General features: G+C 34.4%; 1 long non-coding RNA gene across 1 annotated transcript; it reads left to right on the forward strand.

Annotated features, from left to right (window-relative positions):
* Positions 1–284: 284 nt before the first annotated feature.
* Positions 285–12,240, forward strand: LOC118167731. The gene is made up of 2 exons (XR_004751246.1): positions 285–340; positions 11,372–12,240. It is a non-coding gene; the product is annotated as an uncharacterized LOC118167731 (long non-coding RNA).
* Positions 12,241–13,392: the final 1,152 nt, after the last annotated feature.

The raw sequence follows: 13,392 nt of genomic DNA on the forward strand, positions 1-13,392 counted from the left end.
GTATAAGAAACAGAACATTTGAATTCCACTATTAATTATATTCTTCTAGCTGGAGTAATACAGTAATCAAAATACAAATCATTTTTCTCATAATCATTTTTACATAACCATAGGGATAATATAGTGGTTTTCAGGCAGTAGCTTTTTGGGTACTGTCTTTTAGACAGAATTTTAGATTTCTGGAAAGTTAAAAGGTTAAGAAACACCAATTCAGAAGACTTCAGATGCTCATATTCGAGCAAACCAACCCCTTTTTTACTTTTTTTTTTTTTTTTTTTTTTTTAATTTAAAAGACTTACATTAAGTGCTGTTACTTGTGAAGTTGCTTTGAAGCAACATGGTGAGTAATGGGATGAAATGAGATGGTGCCTAAATTGTGATACTCTGCACCAATCTCTGTAAACTTCCATCTTTAAGCCTGTGGGAACAGTATTTTAGGGAGCAGGGCAGAGTGAAAATGTCTTGCCATTTAGATGCAGCCCATAGTTTTGCCAAGATATATAATGTGTTGTCAAACTGCATTCATACATTGTGGAAGAAAAGGAAGCATTTCAGTCCTTTCAAAATGCTGTTTCCAGATTGGAAACAAGCAGTCTGTGGAAATTTTGCTTGTCAGAGATTTAGTTTGTGATCTTCAATTACTGCTGAACCAAAAATTTGTAAACTAGCTCAAGCCTAGTATACAATTGTGAACCGGCACATAAAATATACATCTTTACATCTCTGGAAAGTGCTTGCTCCTCAGATACTGCCCTCTTCCTGTAAGACTAAACAAGTTCAGTAGGAACAATAAAACCCCTCAACGTATCTAATTCTTGTGATTTTATAAAAACTGAGAATGTTATTTTAATATGGTTGGTTATAAACTTGTATAATCCATAAGCATTATAGCTTCAAAAGCTGATGATAGCTACCATTCCCACACAAATGTTACATAACTCATTTAGCACTATGTCAAATTTTTCATGGTAGCAAAACTAAAACAGATTTACTTGTACCAAGTACAAGTGATGAGGGTTTGGGACACTATAAAAGATTCACGTATTCATTTTTTTCAGTGGTCTTTAAAACCTACATTTACAACATTTTCCCCTCTGCCATGATGATTCAACTAATTTCTTAAATCTTGCCCAGATATGATCTGGCAGAAAAACATCCTCAGTGAAACCCTTCAATTCAACTTAAAAACTGGATCTATGAAGCAAAAAATAGATGTTTTTATTTGCTAAATCATATTTCTCAATGTTCCTAGTCCTTTCCAGAAGAATTATTAGATTTTTCTGTCGTGTAGAAATAGCTACATAGCTTATTCCAACATCAATCTATGTCTTTGCTTTATTATTTCTCTCCATTTTGTACCTGGTGAGATAAAAAAGCCAAACGCTTGCATACTTATTAAAGAATTATGAAGAAGTAGATACAATTATTTGTTCCAGATACATTTCTGTGCACATATATATATTCTTCTTTCACCATTGTATTACTTTTCTTTGTTTCTGGGTTTTGTTTTGTTTTGAAGTCAAATACTCTGAAAGTAGAAATACAGATAGTTTCTTACTTTAGTGGAATATGATAAACAGAGTTTTCCTATTGATAGCAATGATTTGCATTGCAGCTGTTGAAACCATGGGGATCCATACCATGATTTTTTTTTTTTTTTTTTAAGATAATCTGTACCCTGAAAGGCTTAAGAACAAATATTTCAGACATACCAATAGGGAATCAGTAGGCTATCATGAAGGAAATATTTTGTCAATTTTAAAAAAAGTACATGAAATAAGAAAAAGATTCTGGTCATACAGTGAGTCTAGAAAAAAAAAAAGAGAAAGGGTGCTTGTGTTAGTCCATTATATGATTTTGAGCTACTTCTCTCATTTTCAAACTGATCTGTTAAGGGAGTGTACTAACAGGTTGTGTTTTCTCTCTATATACACCTGCAGGCTTGGGTTTAAGTCTTTAATAAATATTTTTGCTTTATGCACAGGTTCAAAAAAATACGGTAAGTAGTTGAAAAGACAGTGAGTTTCATGATATACTAAACATAGCTTTTCCAGCAAGGGAGGTGGCAGATAAGCCTTCAAGGATCTCAGAAAGAAACTTTTAGTGCTATGATTTTTTGTAGGAACTCAATAAAAGGTAATTTGATATTGATAGTGACGATGTTTTAGTGGAAACACTAGCTCAGATCAAAGATTATATTCAAAATGGAAAGCTGGATCTTTTAAATATATGGCATATTTCAGATGGAGTTGAAGACATTGCCTGTACGCTAAGAAAAATGTTCATTTTGTAAATGCTGAAATGGAACTTTTAAAATTTCACTTTAAAATACCAGTTTTTCTTTCTAAATAAATTAATTTTGTACAAATTTGCATTTTTAAAAATCCAAATCTGTATTGCTTGGTTGTGATACCTTTAAACTCCAAAATTGTAGGCATCTCCTGAAGTAACTGTGGCTTTTTTGCATAGCTCAGAAAAAGAGTTAGTTTAGTGTTCACAAAGAGAACTGAAATAATGTTGCATTTGCAGGAAATGTTTGATGCACTTTCTGTCACAAACAATAATTTTTTACGGTTTTTATTAAAAATAGTTTAGAAATCAAATCTATTATCAAGAGCTCTGCACTATTTCTTTGCAGTCAGATAAAAAAGACTGTTCTACTTTGGAAGGGGGGCTGTTAATAAGGCACTCCCAAAACATTGTGGACTAACCGTTAATTCAATAGAATGGAATATTATTATAGGTATGCATTATAGCCATATGATTACAGACTGATTAAAAAACCACAACAGAATATTTGTTTGCTAGGCATACACATAAAAAGACCTCTTGCAATTTGACTTCCATCCACTAGAACAATTGTATTAATAAGATACTGGTGTGGAAGGCAATGCATCGAAAACAATGAACCATTTTTCAGGTACAGTCCAGTTCATTATATTAAAAGCTCCTTGATTATATCCCTTACGTTATAAAGGCAAGAGATGTCGTGCTTATCATTTGACCTGTGATGCATGATCACAAGAAATGGTGAAAATGGTGTATGTGTGTCTGCACAGTGGTATTTCTCCTGGTCTTTTAACTGAAGCAGTGAAGCATGGAAAGATATGAGACAACAAAATTAAGGCACAGGAGAAATAGATGAAGTTCTTTTACTCTCCCTTTATTTTTGTATCTTTCTGTAGTAGGTCACTAATGGAAAATCAAAACTCAGTATTCAGTTCTTACTCAGATTTCTGTAAAATATGAGGACTGGTTTCTAGCCCCTGTGAGAAAAAGGTTTATTGTGCCAACAGTTAACGAGCTTCTGAAGTATGCTTGACATATACTAGGTTTAAGCAGACCATAAGAAAACCCATAATGTTCAAAAGTTTATTATTTATTTATTTATTTATTTTTCCTAGCTGAGAGTTTAACCTAATGGAAGAAATTTCCTTCCTTTGTTAAAATTTTCTGATTTGCATTTATTGACTAAATAAAAAGCATTATCTTTAAAATGATACCACTATTAAAAGTATAAAATCATACTGCTATATTGTGACTTGAGAATGGAAGAAAACACCAGTAATACTCCTACACTTGGCACCAGCACCTTTTTCATCATTTGTTCATGATTGTGCAAAATCTTGATTTGTATGAACTGCATGTACTATATACATATATGCACTATGTACATATCTAAGTGAGGGATGGGAATGTGGATGAAAACTGCTCTTAGCCAAATTTATTTTTGCATAGTGTAAACTTAATATAATTGGAAGCATACCACAGGAATTGAAAGAAATGAGTATGTTATGGCTATAGCTTTCAGTTCTAGAGAGAAGCTGTAATATTCACAGGTTGTATTTTATTGTAAACCTTACAGGAAGTGTTTGGAAGTGTCTGGTTGTTGTTATAGTAGAGTATTCTTACCTATGGAATTTATATTCAAGTAAATTCTTGCATAATCTCTAATAGCTTTTTCTTTTTCTTTGCATTCCAGTGCAAATGTGAACAAATATTACCTGTTAGCGCACATTACATTAGGGACCTGACATCCTGAGCAGCAGCATCAATGCTTTTGTGAATTTGTTTCTTATTCATAAGAATTCACAGAAAAAAAAGAAAATGTGGATAAATAAAAGAGCAAATTATTACCAGTAAAAAAGGCTAATTTGAGGATACCTGCTCACTTGTATGAACTCATGTACTTCCATTAAAATAAATGGAGTTTCCTTGAGTGGCCTGTGCTGAGTTCCTGACCAAAGACTTCAGCAAGCTCTTACCACTGCAGGAGCATTTTCCTTTCCATTTCCTATTTTGGCTTACTATTCACTTTTTACCCTTGTTTAATATACATGGCAGAAAGGCTCTACATTGTCCAAATAGGCTTGTAAGACTTTTCTAATAAACCATAAATTTGGTAATTTGTTTTTGACTCTTAATATCATTTTTGGCAGAGAGGGGAGTTAGTGTTCCCACTAGTTCAAGTGTTCCTGAACAAATATGTAAGAATGTATGAACTAGCATATGTGCCATGAGTGTGAAACGTCCTAAGCCTGTCAGACACACTTTGCATCTGCACAGTCTGGGGCCCTAATCAGCCAGTGCATATGTGGAAATGTTTAGGACACACAGAAATCGAGAGAAGTGACTGTTGTCTCATTTCCTCCTAATATTCGATTTCTGTATGGAAATCTGCAATTACCTAAACCTGGAAATACATTACAGTTTTTATGCTGGATATATATATATTTTTTCCCACTTTATATTATATTGCTGCGCAATGCTAGCAATAATAAATGTTATCATAACATATATGTCCTATAAGATTTAAATAGAATTTACAGCTGTATTTTTTATGATTTCAGGACTTCTTTGTATTTCCTTAAAGACTGCAGATAATCTTAATGTCCTGTCCTCATTAAAAAATATAAAAATTAAAAAATTACCAAATTAAAGATGTGTCTGTGATAAACCTTGCGAGTTAGAAGCATATATATTTCCAGGGAAACAGATGAAAGGTTACTGAATATAATAACTTAATATTTCCTTTTCAAAAGAAGTATCTCTCCTGACCTCCTCTAAGTAATAAAGCAGAAATCTTGGGCAAGCAAAAATTGTAGGGCTCATCTGTAAGAAATATTCATTTTAATTTGCATACCAAGTATACTAGTCTAATCATGCATATTCAGAATGCTATTTAAAATAGTAAGGGATAAAGACCTCTGAAGGCAGTATCCATAGGGATTGGTCTGCTTTGTGTAGTTACTACCTGTTGTAGTGTGCTAGATCCAAAGTCAAAAGGTAAGCTCTTCAAATGTTATTTTAAAGAATCCTAGTGATAACTTATATTCATATGGGATAATTTTTTATAAATTCAAGAAGTACTAAACTTCCTCTGAAACAGGAAGAGTCACCTCAAATGAGTCTTTTAATTCGTGGAAGAGTTTAAAGCAAGTTTCTGAGAGCCCTCCCAGGCACATCCCTCATACATAAGGGCTGCTGTTCTATGTTCCCAGTGGAGGTGCAGGCCCAGAGCACAAGAATTGTTTACCTGAATAACTTTGTCTTCTGTGTTTAGTCTTTTGATTTGCCTAACAAGGCTCTCTTACAGGTCAGAGGGAAGTGACTTCTGCTGAGAAAAAATGAGTGCCGCATAATGGATGAAGACAAATTAATCGAGTCCATTGTCCAAGTCACTTGTCTGTCTTCAGATTGCCCTGCTTTAGATTAAACTGTGTCCCACAGAATATGAAATATGCCTCGCTTAATCAGTGCAGGTCAGCTCTGCAAACCTAGTTGTGAACTGCTGGCAAAAAGATTGGGTGGCTAAGGTTTGGGATGTTGGATGTAAAATAGACAATAATTAGACTAGATTAGATAGTTCAGATTTGTGCAGCCACGGCTGGGCTTAAAGTTGCTTTGTCCTTGTTGTCCTCTTAATTTTCTAGTACACTGCACAGATATGTTAATTTAGTGCTCATGCTGAATGTAAGGTCACGTTGTCTCACTTTTGTCTGTACTTGATTGCTTATCACCTTTACAGACTGCCATTTCTATTTGCCATGTGTGTTTGATGATTGGCCCTCAGTAAGTCCCTCTGCAAGAATACTGATCATGTTTTCTTTTTTCTCTAACAGCTGCTCAGTAATTTCACATGACATAATGTAAATGTATTCATGAAGTAAAGTGAGTCCCTCTCAGCTCATGTTGATTGTGCTCATGGAGGTGTTCGTCAGTCTGTTGAACATGTTCTGCAGTTACTATTTTTTTTTTTTTTTTTAAACAGTCACAAGGCAAACAGCAGACCATACAAAGAAAGATCTGAAACATTTTATCTGTCTCCAAATCTCTTTCTCTCCTACACACAATACACATGTTAATTCCAATGGAAAATGTGTGGCTAAATCCCCTATACTATTTGAAAATTTATAGATAATTTTGTAAATCTTCCATTTATGTTCTAGCTCAGTACACTGCTTCTCCCTGGCTATTATAATCAGTAGGCAGCCAGTAAGATACTGAAATAGAGTACAGATGCAGATCTTAGATTTAAAGATTTTTTTTTTTTTTTCATAAAATATTCTGTAAAGGCTTTTGAGTTCTTATGTTCAGTTCTTATGTGAGAAGACAAAACTGATGATTTAGAATTTTAAAATATACTTCATTTTTACAAATTATAAAATGACAAGCGAGAGAGAATGCCAGATGGACCATTTGGATTAAAGTTCTAGCAAAAATGGAAACAGAAGATGACAATAATCAGGCAAATATCAATGAAATTTCCAACAGCAGTGTGGTTTAAAATAATTGAAATAGTTACATGGCAGGTTTGCAAGCATTCCAAATCAGCAGGAATTAACCATTTATACAACAAAAACCACAGATTATTTCTCTAAAATGTTCCATCTCTGTGTGGCTCATGATTAATTTCTTCAGTTGGCAGTCTTGTACTTTGCATGAAATAGTTACAAGATTTATTGGACTAGAGGGATAGAATATAGTTCATGACTAGCATAATAGTGCAGTGATTAGGGTACTCACCTAGGAGGAAGAATGCCCTTGTTTTCATTTATTTAAATATCCTTTATCACATGTTTGACATTCCAATCCTGAGGATTTTGTCTTGAGTCTCACATGCATTAATAGTAATATATTCATAAGAGATAAAAGGTATGGACTAAAGTTCTGTCATACAGTCTGTAATGACATCCCATTCAAAAGTGTTGTAAACACTTTGGAAAACAGGCTTAAACTAAACTTAAAAAAAAAAAAGTTCAAAATCATGTAGATAAAATTTGATTGTGAAAAGTATAACTGTGTATTTAGGAATGAGAAATTAATTTCACTGATACAAAATGGGAAGTCGATGGATAGGCTGCTATACAGGTTGAAAAACTCTTGGACTTCAGGACACCTGAACTTGTCTGATTGACAGGGTGATGCTCTTGGGGGTGGAGGTGAGGGAGAAATAATCAAATTTCTCCGTGTGTGTGAGAAATGTGATAACAGTCAAGGTTATTATTTTTGGCGCTTGTGAGGCCATTTTTGTGGTAAATAATAATTAGAGGTTGTGTATGCTCATCCAATTTGGCACAGATGCTTAGGGTTAGACTTGATGGTCAGCTGCAATACCTTCAGATACTATACATGACAATGGAGGAATTCTTTCTTCCTTAGAGAAATTTATGGAGTTCTATGAATTTGATGTTCTTACATTCTGCTCCAAATTTCCTTGCAAATGCAAATAAACTTTTGGGAAAATGTTTCTCAGACTGCAAAATGCCAAAGTATGGAACATAAACATTTAAATCAATACTCTTTTTTTTTTTTTTTTTTGAAAAAAAAATGGAATTCCACTTCTGCTTGTTATAATGATATTGTGTTTTCAGTTTGCAAAATTGACGGCAATAAAAATGAATAGCTTTGTGTTCAGCATTGTGCTAGAATAAAAAAGGTGTTTTTTATAATGAGGACAGTTTGAAGATAAGCTCTCCATTTTGCTGGGTGAAATGGAAAGTGATATGTCTAGCTATTCTTTCTCCCTCATATATATAACTTATATATTTAGATTAAGCTAAGAAACCTATATAGGATCCTTTTTAGTTATACCTATACTAAAAAGTTTGTCTTTCATGCTAAAATATACACATACAATATACATCAAATACATTTTTGACTATTACTTTATTATTTGAATATATCTTGAGTATATCATTTATAGCTGTTTGGTACAACATGATTGTAGTATGCTCTTCTCTTCCAAGCTGCTAAAATAAATGTTTAAAAATAATTTTATGATTCATGTTTCCAAGGTTTACTTCAGAGATCATTCAACAAATTCCCACAGGAAATACACTTTTTAAAAAAGAAGAGAACAAGTATCCAAGTCACTTTAATGTCACATCCAGTGAGTATCACTGACATTATTTAAAATGCTGTCTGCTTAATTAATAAAAATAGAGAAAGAATCTGAGAAAGCTGCAGTTAGGAGACAGAGATTTATAAAAACATGCCTGAAATAAGAATGAAAACATTACTGAATGATTTTCAGATGCTGAGCATTATCAAGTCATCATGTTGACATTTTCCATACATTTCTCACATGTGGAAAAAAAATCTCCAGTTAAATATTTTTCACTTGTGATGGCTGAACAGGCTTTCAAAACAAATGCCCTTGACTAGTAGTTCTCCAGACAATTAAAAACAGCAGAGTAGATTTCACAAATTAATTTTACAAAGCTGCAAATTTCTTCCAGAGTATTTCAGAACTTATTATTTTAAGGACATTAAGGCTCTTAAATGTTAGATCCCACCAAGCCAAAATTTTCAAAATCTATTCTTCATTAGAGAATTATATTTCTAATTTTTCTATAGGTATGTAAGTGCTTCAGAGAGAAATGTAGTAACTGGTGATGATGCACTGATCAGGTAAACAGACATTCAATATGCACTGCCTGACTTGGAGCTTAATAGGTATAGATACAAGTGAGGGGAAGCAATTTCCACGTTCCCATGCCTGTTTATACATTTTAGGTGGACAAAAAATTGTTCAATAAAATGTTGAGCTAACTGTAAGGCAAGAGAAGAGAATCCACCTCTGCTCATCTCTGTTGAAACCTTTAGCACAGTCATGCCTGTTCTTCCTGGCTCAGTGAGTCCCTGTACTTTTCTGCAGACTGAAAATGCTCAAACAGCTTCAACAAAAAAGATAAAGAACTTCCAATTCTACCCAAAACACAACACTATAATGGTTGTGGCAGATGTAGGTTTTCATGCTTTGAATAATAACAGGAGAAAAGATCTGTCACCGGAAGGAGAAAGGAGAGGAGTCAGATGAGCATACAGATGAAAAATGCATAAGAGAATGTCATATGTTGGTCTCACCTTCTCATGACCTGCAAAATGACATTTCACTCTTCCTCTCCCCAGCCCCCACTAGGAGAAATCACAAAGTTCTCAAATCATGTAGTTACAGTGCATCCAGAATGAGAGAGGCAATGCTTTTCCTTCTTAGAGCTGTTTTCCTCTTCCCCAGTAATCCCATTTTCTTCTTTTCACCCTCAAATTTATGCTCACTGCCCATCTTTACTTAAGTCCCCTCCAATTTATTTAAAACTATCACTTGATGCTTAGCTGTGCTAGGCTTTGGAAGTGCTTAAGTCAGAAACTGCAGTGCCTAGAGAATTTGAGTTCAGCGGGGCTTTCAGCTCTGATTTAGGGCCTGGAATCCTACCTGGGCTCTTTTTTTTCATATTCATTTCCAGTTTTAGTACTGAAAATAAGTCCCTTTGACATTGCATTTAAACTGAATAGCTAGTTCCAAAACAAATGGAATGTTCCCAGTTCTTAAATAATAAATGGTTAATCACAAAATAATTACTGATATATAAATGAAAGGTAGTTCTTAGACCTGCTTTATGAACAATATTGAAACTTCTGTTTGTAAGTTTCCTTTTTCCATTATGTGTTTCAACTCTAAAAGATTTGTATTTTTTTTTCATATATATAATATTGGAATTAATCAATTTTAATTAACACAAGAGTAAATAATAATAAAAAAGATCTCTGCCTTAAAAGAGTAGCATTATATAGTATGAACAAAGTATATGCTAAAATAATCTTCAATCCATTTTTAATCCTCTAACACCGCTTTCTCTCCCTCTCTCTTTTTTTTTTTTTTCTCCTGAAATTTGAAACCGTTCTCAAATAAAATGCTATCACATCCCTCTCCCTGTTTCCCCCCTACCCCCTTTGTTCCTTAGATTTCTATTTGCTGTCTTTCTGTCTTTTACCTAGCAGATGTGTACGTAAGTGAGGAATAGGAGGGGAGAGTGGAAAGAGGTGGATTTAGAGCTGCAATCAATTAACCTGTTGCTAGGGAACCCTCAGCTCACCAATCAAAAAATAGCTGACTGGAGTTAGCAGGATATAAAATGGAATAATGAAGCTTCATGCTTCCACCCTCTTTTGCACCCCCCTCTTTTTTGTTTGTTTGTTTGTTTTTTCATTTTTATTTATTTATTGACTTTTTAAGTGGTTTCGAAGGGGGAGAGAGAGAAGGTTGATAGCAAGTGGTTGAAATGTCAAGGATGTTTCACTCTTAGTTTAGGTACTTAATTAAGGGAAGGGCTGGCAGCAGGAGCTTGGATTTATGTTTGGTTATCTTTGTGTTTATCAGTGGTAATGAAAATGAATGGTAGTAATGTGGCATGTGGAAATATATAAGACTTTACTGCCTAATGCAGTCTGAGCTAGGCATACTTTGAAAACCCTAGGCATTTTATGGAATGCCATTTAGTTAAAGCTTAATGAACTTCAAAGAGTGAATTGTGGTTGGCAGGGATAAGAGATGACCCCAGCTGATACATATGAAAGCAGCAGATTTTATTTCACTCACTTAGACTTTGCTCAGGTATATAAGGGATTTCAGACTGGAAGCAGAATTCACCATTTGAAGAGTGTTCTCTGACTCTGGCAAAGTATCTGTTACACGGTGTTGTGTGTTCTTTTTGTTTCTTCTGGCAGAGAAAGACCTGCTTTAAAGTGGCTTTCAGTCTGCTTTTACTTTAAAATGTTTAGAGAAATGTTAGTGTAGGAGAGTAGAATGCGTGTACTGATCACGCTTTCCATTGCTGTTCTTTAAGCATATTATTTTTGTCATCTTTGATATCTTAAGTCTTCATTTAAAAAGGCTAAAACAAAGGGCCGCAATCTTTCTTAAAAAAAAAAAAAATCCACTAACTTTTTTTTTAATGATTGTCCAAGACAAAATAAATTAGTCCTTCCTGGACAGTGTTCTCACATGTCTTTTATTTACAGAAGATAAAGACCTAGGCTAAGCTCTGGAATTTAGTCCTATCATCTTGACTTTTACTTTTGTATTTAGGTATGTTGATGTGTTGGAGATGCATAAAAGAGAAGATGGGTGCTTGTTTTCATCATTCACCTATCCAGCCACCCCATATTGTGTCTTTCATGCTGTTGGCATGAAAGGAAGAAAAGGTGAGTGCACTGAACTTACAATCACAGCTCTCTTCCTTTGTTGGGGTAGCCTTTGTATGTGTCTACTGGTTGGAGACAGGCACAAACACAGGAGTGGTGCCATGGCTGTACACTCCTAGTATATTGTACTGTGTGGATTCAGTATCTTGAAACACTAAGGGAAGAAAAGAAAAAGTCTGTTATTATGCCAGTGCAGTCTGGATGCTGAATTTCTAAACAGCAACTGCATTTCTAGAGACTTTTTTTTTAATACTTCAGGCTTTGAATTTTAAATCTTCATCAGTTTCTGCTTTAGGCAAACTGTTTTGCCTCTGCTTGAGGTCTCAATGTCACTTGAGATGAGGTACAGTTATTTGGGTATGCCTCAGGATAGAGGAGAAGGAAGAATAAACGTTTAATCACGAAGCTAATTTTTATACAGATTGGGGACTTTAGACAGTTTTGATATTGTAAATTTAATATAGCAGCCCATCTCTGCAGAATGGGTAAATCTCTGAAGTTTCAGAGCTGAATATTATATGACTGTAGTAATATTCATATTTATTACCTCAAGGAAATGTTATCTACCTTTTAAAATTCATGTTACAATAAGGGATTGTGGAACTATTGCTTACAAATATATATATTTTTCTGCTGTCTAACTACTATATGTGCCTCTTGTAGCCAGTTTTTCTTGTATTGTCATAAGAGTATGCAAATAAGTAGTGGTTACATTTTATTAATTTCTGATGCTCAGGTATTAAAACAAACAAAAAAAAACACAAAATTGCAATTACAAACTAATTTTATTTTTATTTTATGCTCCAATGAAGTATTTTTAAAGAGATTTAGATGTTGGATCTGCAAATTCATTTGGATGATTGGTTCATAAAGTATGACTAAGAAAAAGCCCACTGATATGCACTGCATTTATTGGCTAGGTGCACAGAGAGTTGGAGTGAGGCAGGAGATTAATTATTTTACATTATTGATTATCTTGGAATGACTGCAGTTACTAAATATCAAACTGCTTGCATACGAATCTAACTCATGCTGCAGACTTGAACATGTTCTTTATGGTAGGTTTAGTAAAATAGGTCTGCAATTGGTGAACTACTTGAGCAATAATTAAATTGCAAAGGAATATTGGGAAATTTATTTTCTTTAATATATGAATAATGAGTTTTTTTAACCAAAATATGATTTTAGCCAACTGTCATAAGATTACTGAGTTGAAGGGAGGTGGTAGTGAAATTGTGAAATCTTCAAGCAACCCTGGCTACAGTGATTTTGAGAATGCAGAATGCAGTGATTATGGTGAAATGCAAAATTCTGAGGGGAAATAAGGCCAACAGGTAGGATCACAACCCTGGCTTCAGGACAACAGATTCTGATCTAGCTTGCTGGGGAGCTGTAGGATACAGTCCTGCAGAGATTATGGTCCAGGAGAGTGGGTTCACTTCCATTGGTTTCTTCCTCTGAGCTCAAGAATAATCCTTGCGTATGTGTAGGATTTCAAGCAAGGGTGTCAGGAAGCCTGCATGCATGACAAAAGTCAGATATAAAAGGAACCATACGAGAGATGGAAGTAGAGTTGAGTGATCCAGACCAACTGGAGATAAGGCTGGGAAGTAATATGGAAAAAAGCAAGGGGAACTTCTGTGGTAATATCAACAGTAAAAAGAAGACTAGATAAATATGAATATACTGCTAAATGGGGCAAGTGTTCTAATGACAAAAGACATGGAAGACGCCAAGGTACTTGTTACCTTCTCTGGGGATTGGAGGAAGAAGAGGCTGGTCAGCCTCACATGAAACCCTGGGAAGGTGATGGAGCAAATAATCCTGGAAGTCATTTCAAAACTTTAAGAATTGAAAGCTGATTGGGTGTCATCAGATTAAACTTACAAAAAGGGAGTCAGGCTT

The sequence above is a fragment of the Oxyura jamaicensis genome, chromosome 5 (assembly GCF_011077185.1).
Source record: "Oxyura jamaicensis isolate SHBP4307 breed ruddy duck chromosome 5, BPBGC_Ojam_1.0, whole genome shotgun sequence".
Taxonomy (NCBI): domain Eukaryota; kingdom Metazoa; phylum Chordata; class Aves; order Anseriformes; family Anatidae; genus Oxyura; species Oxyura jamaicensis.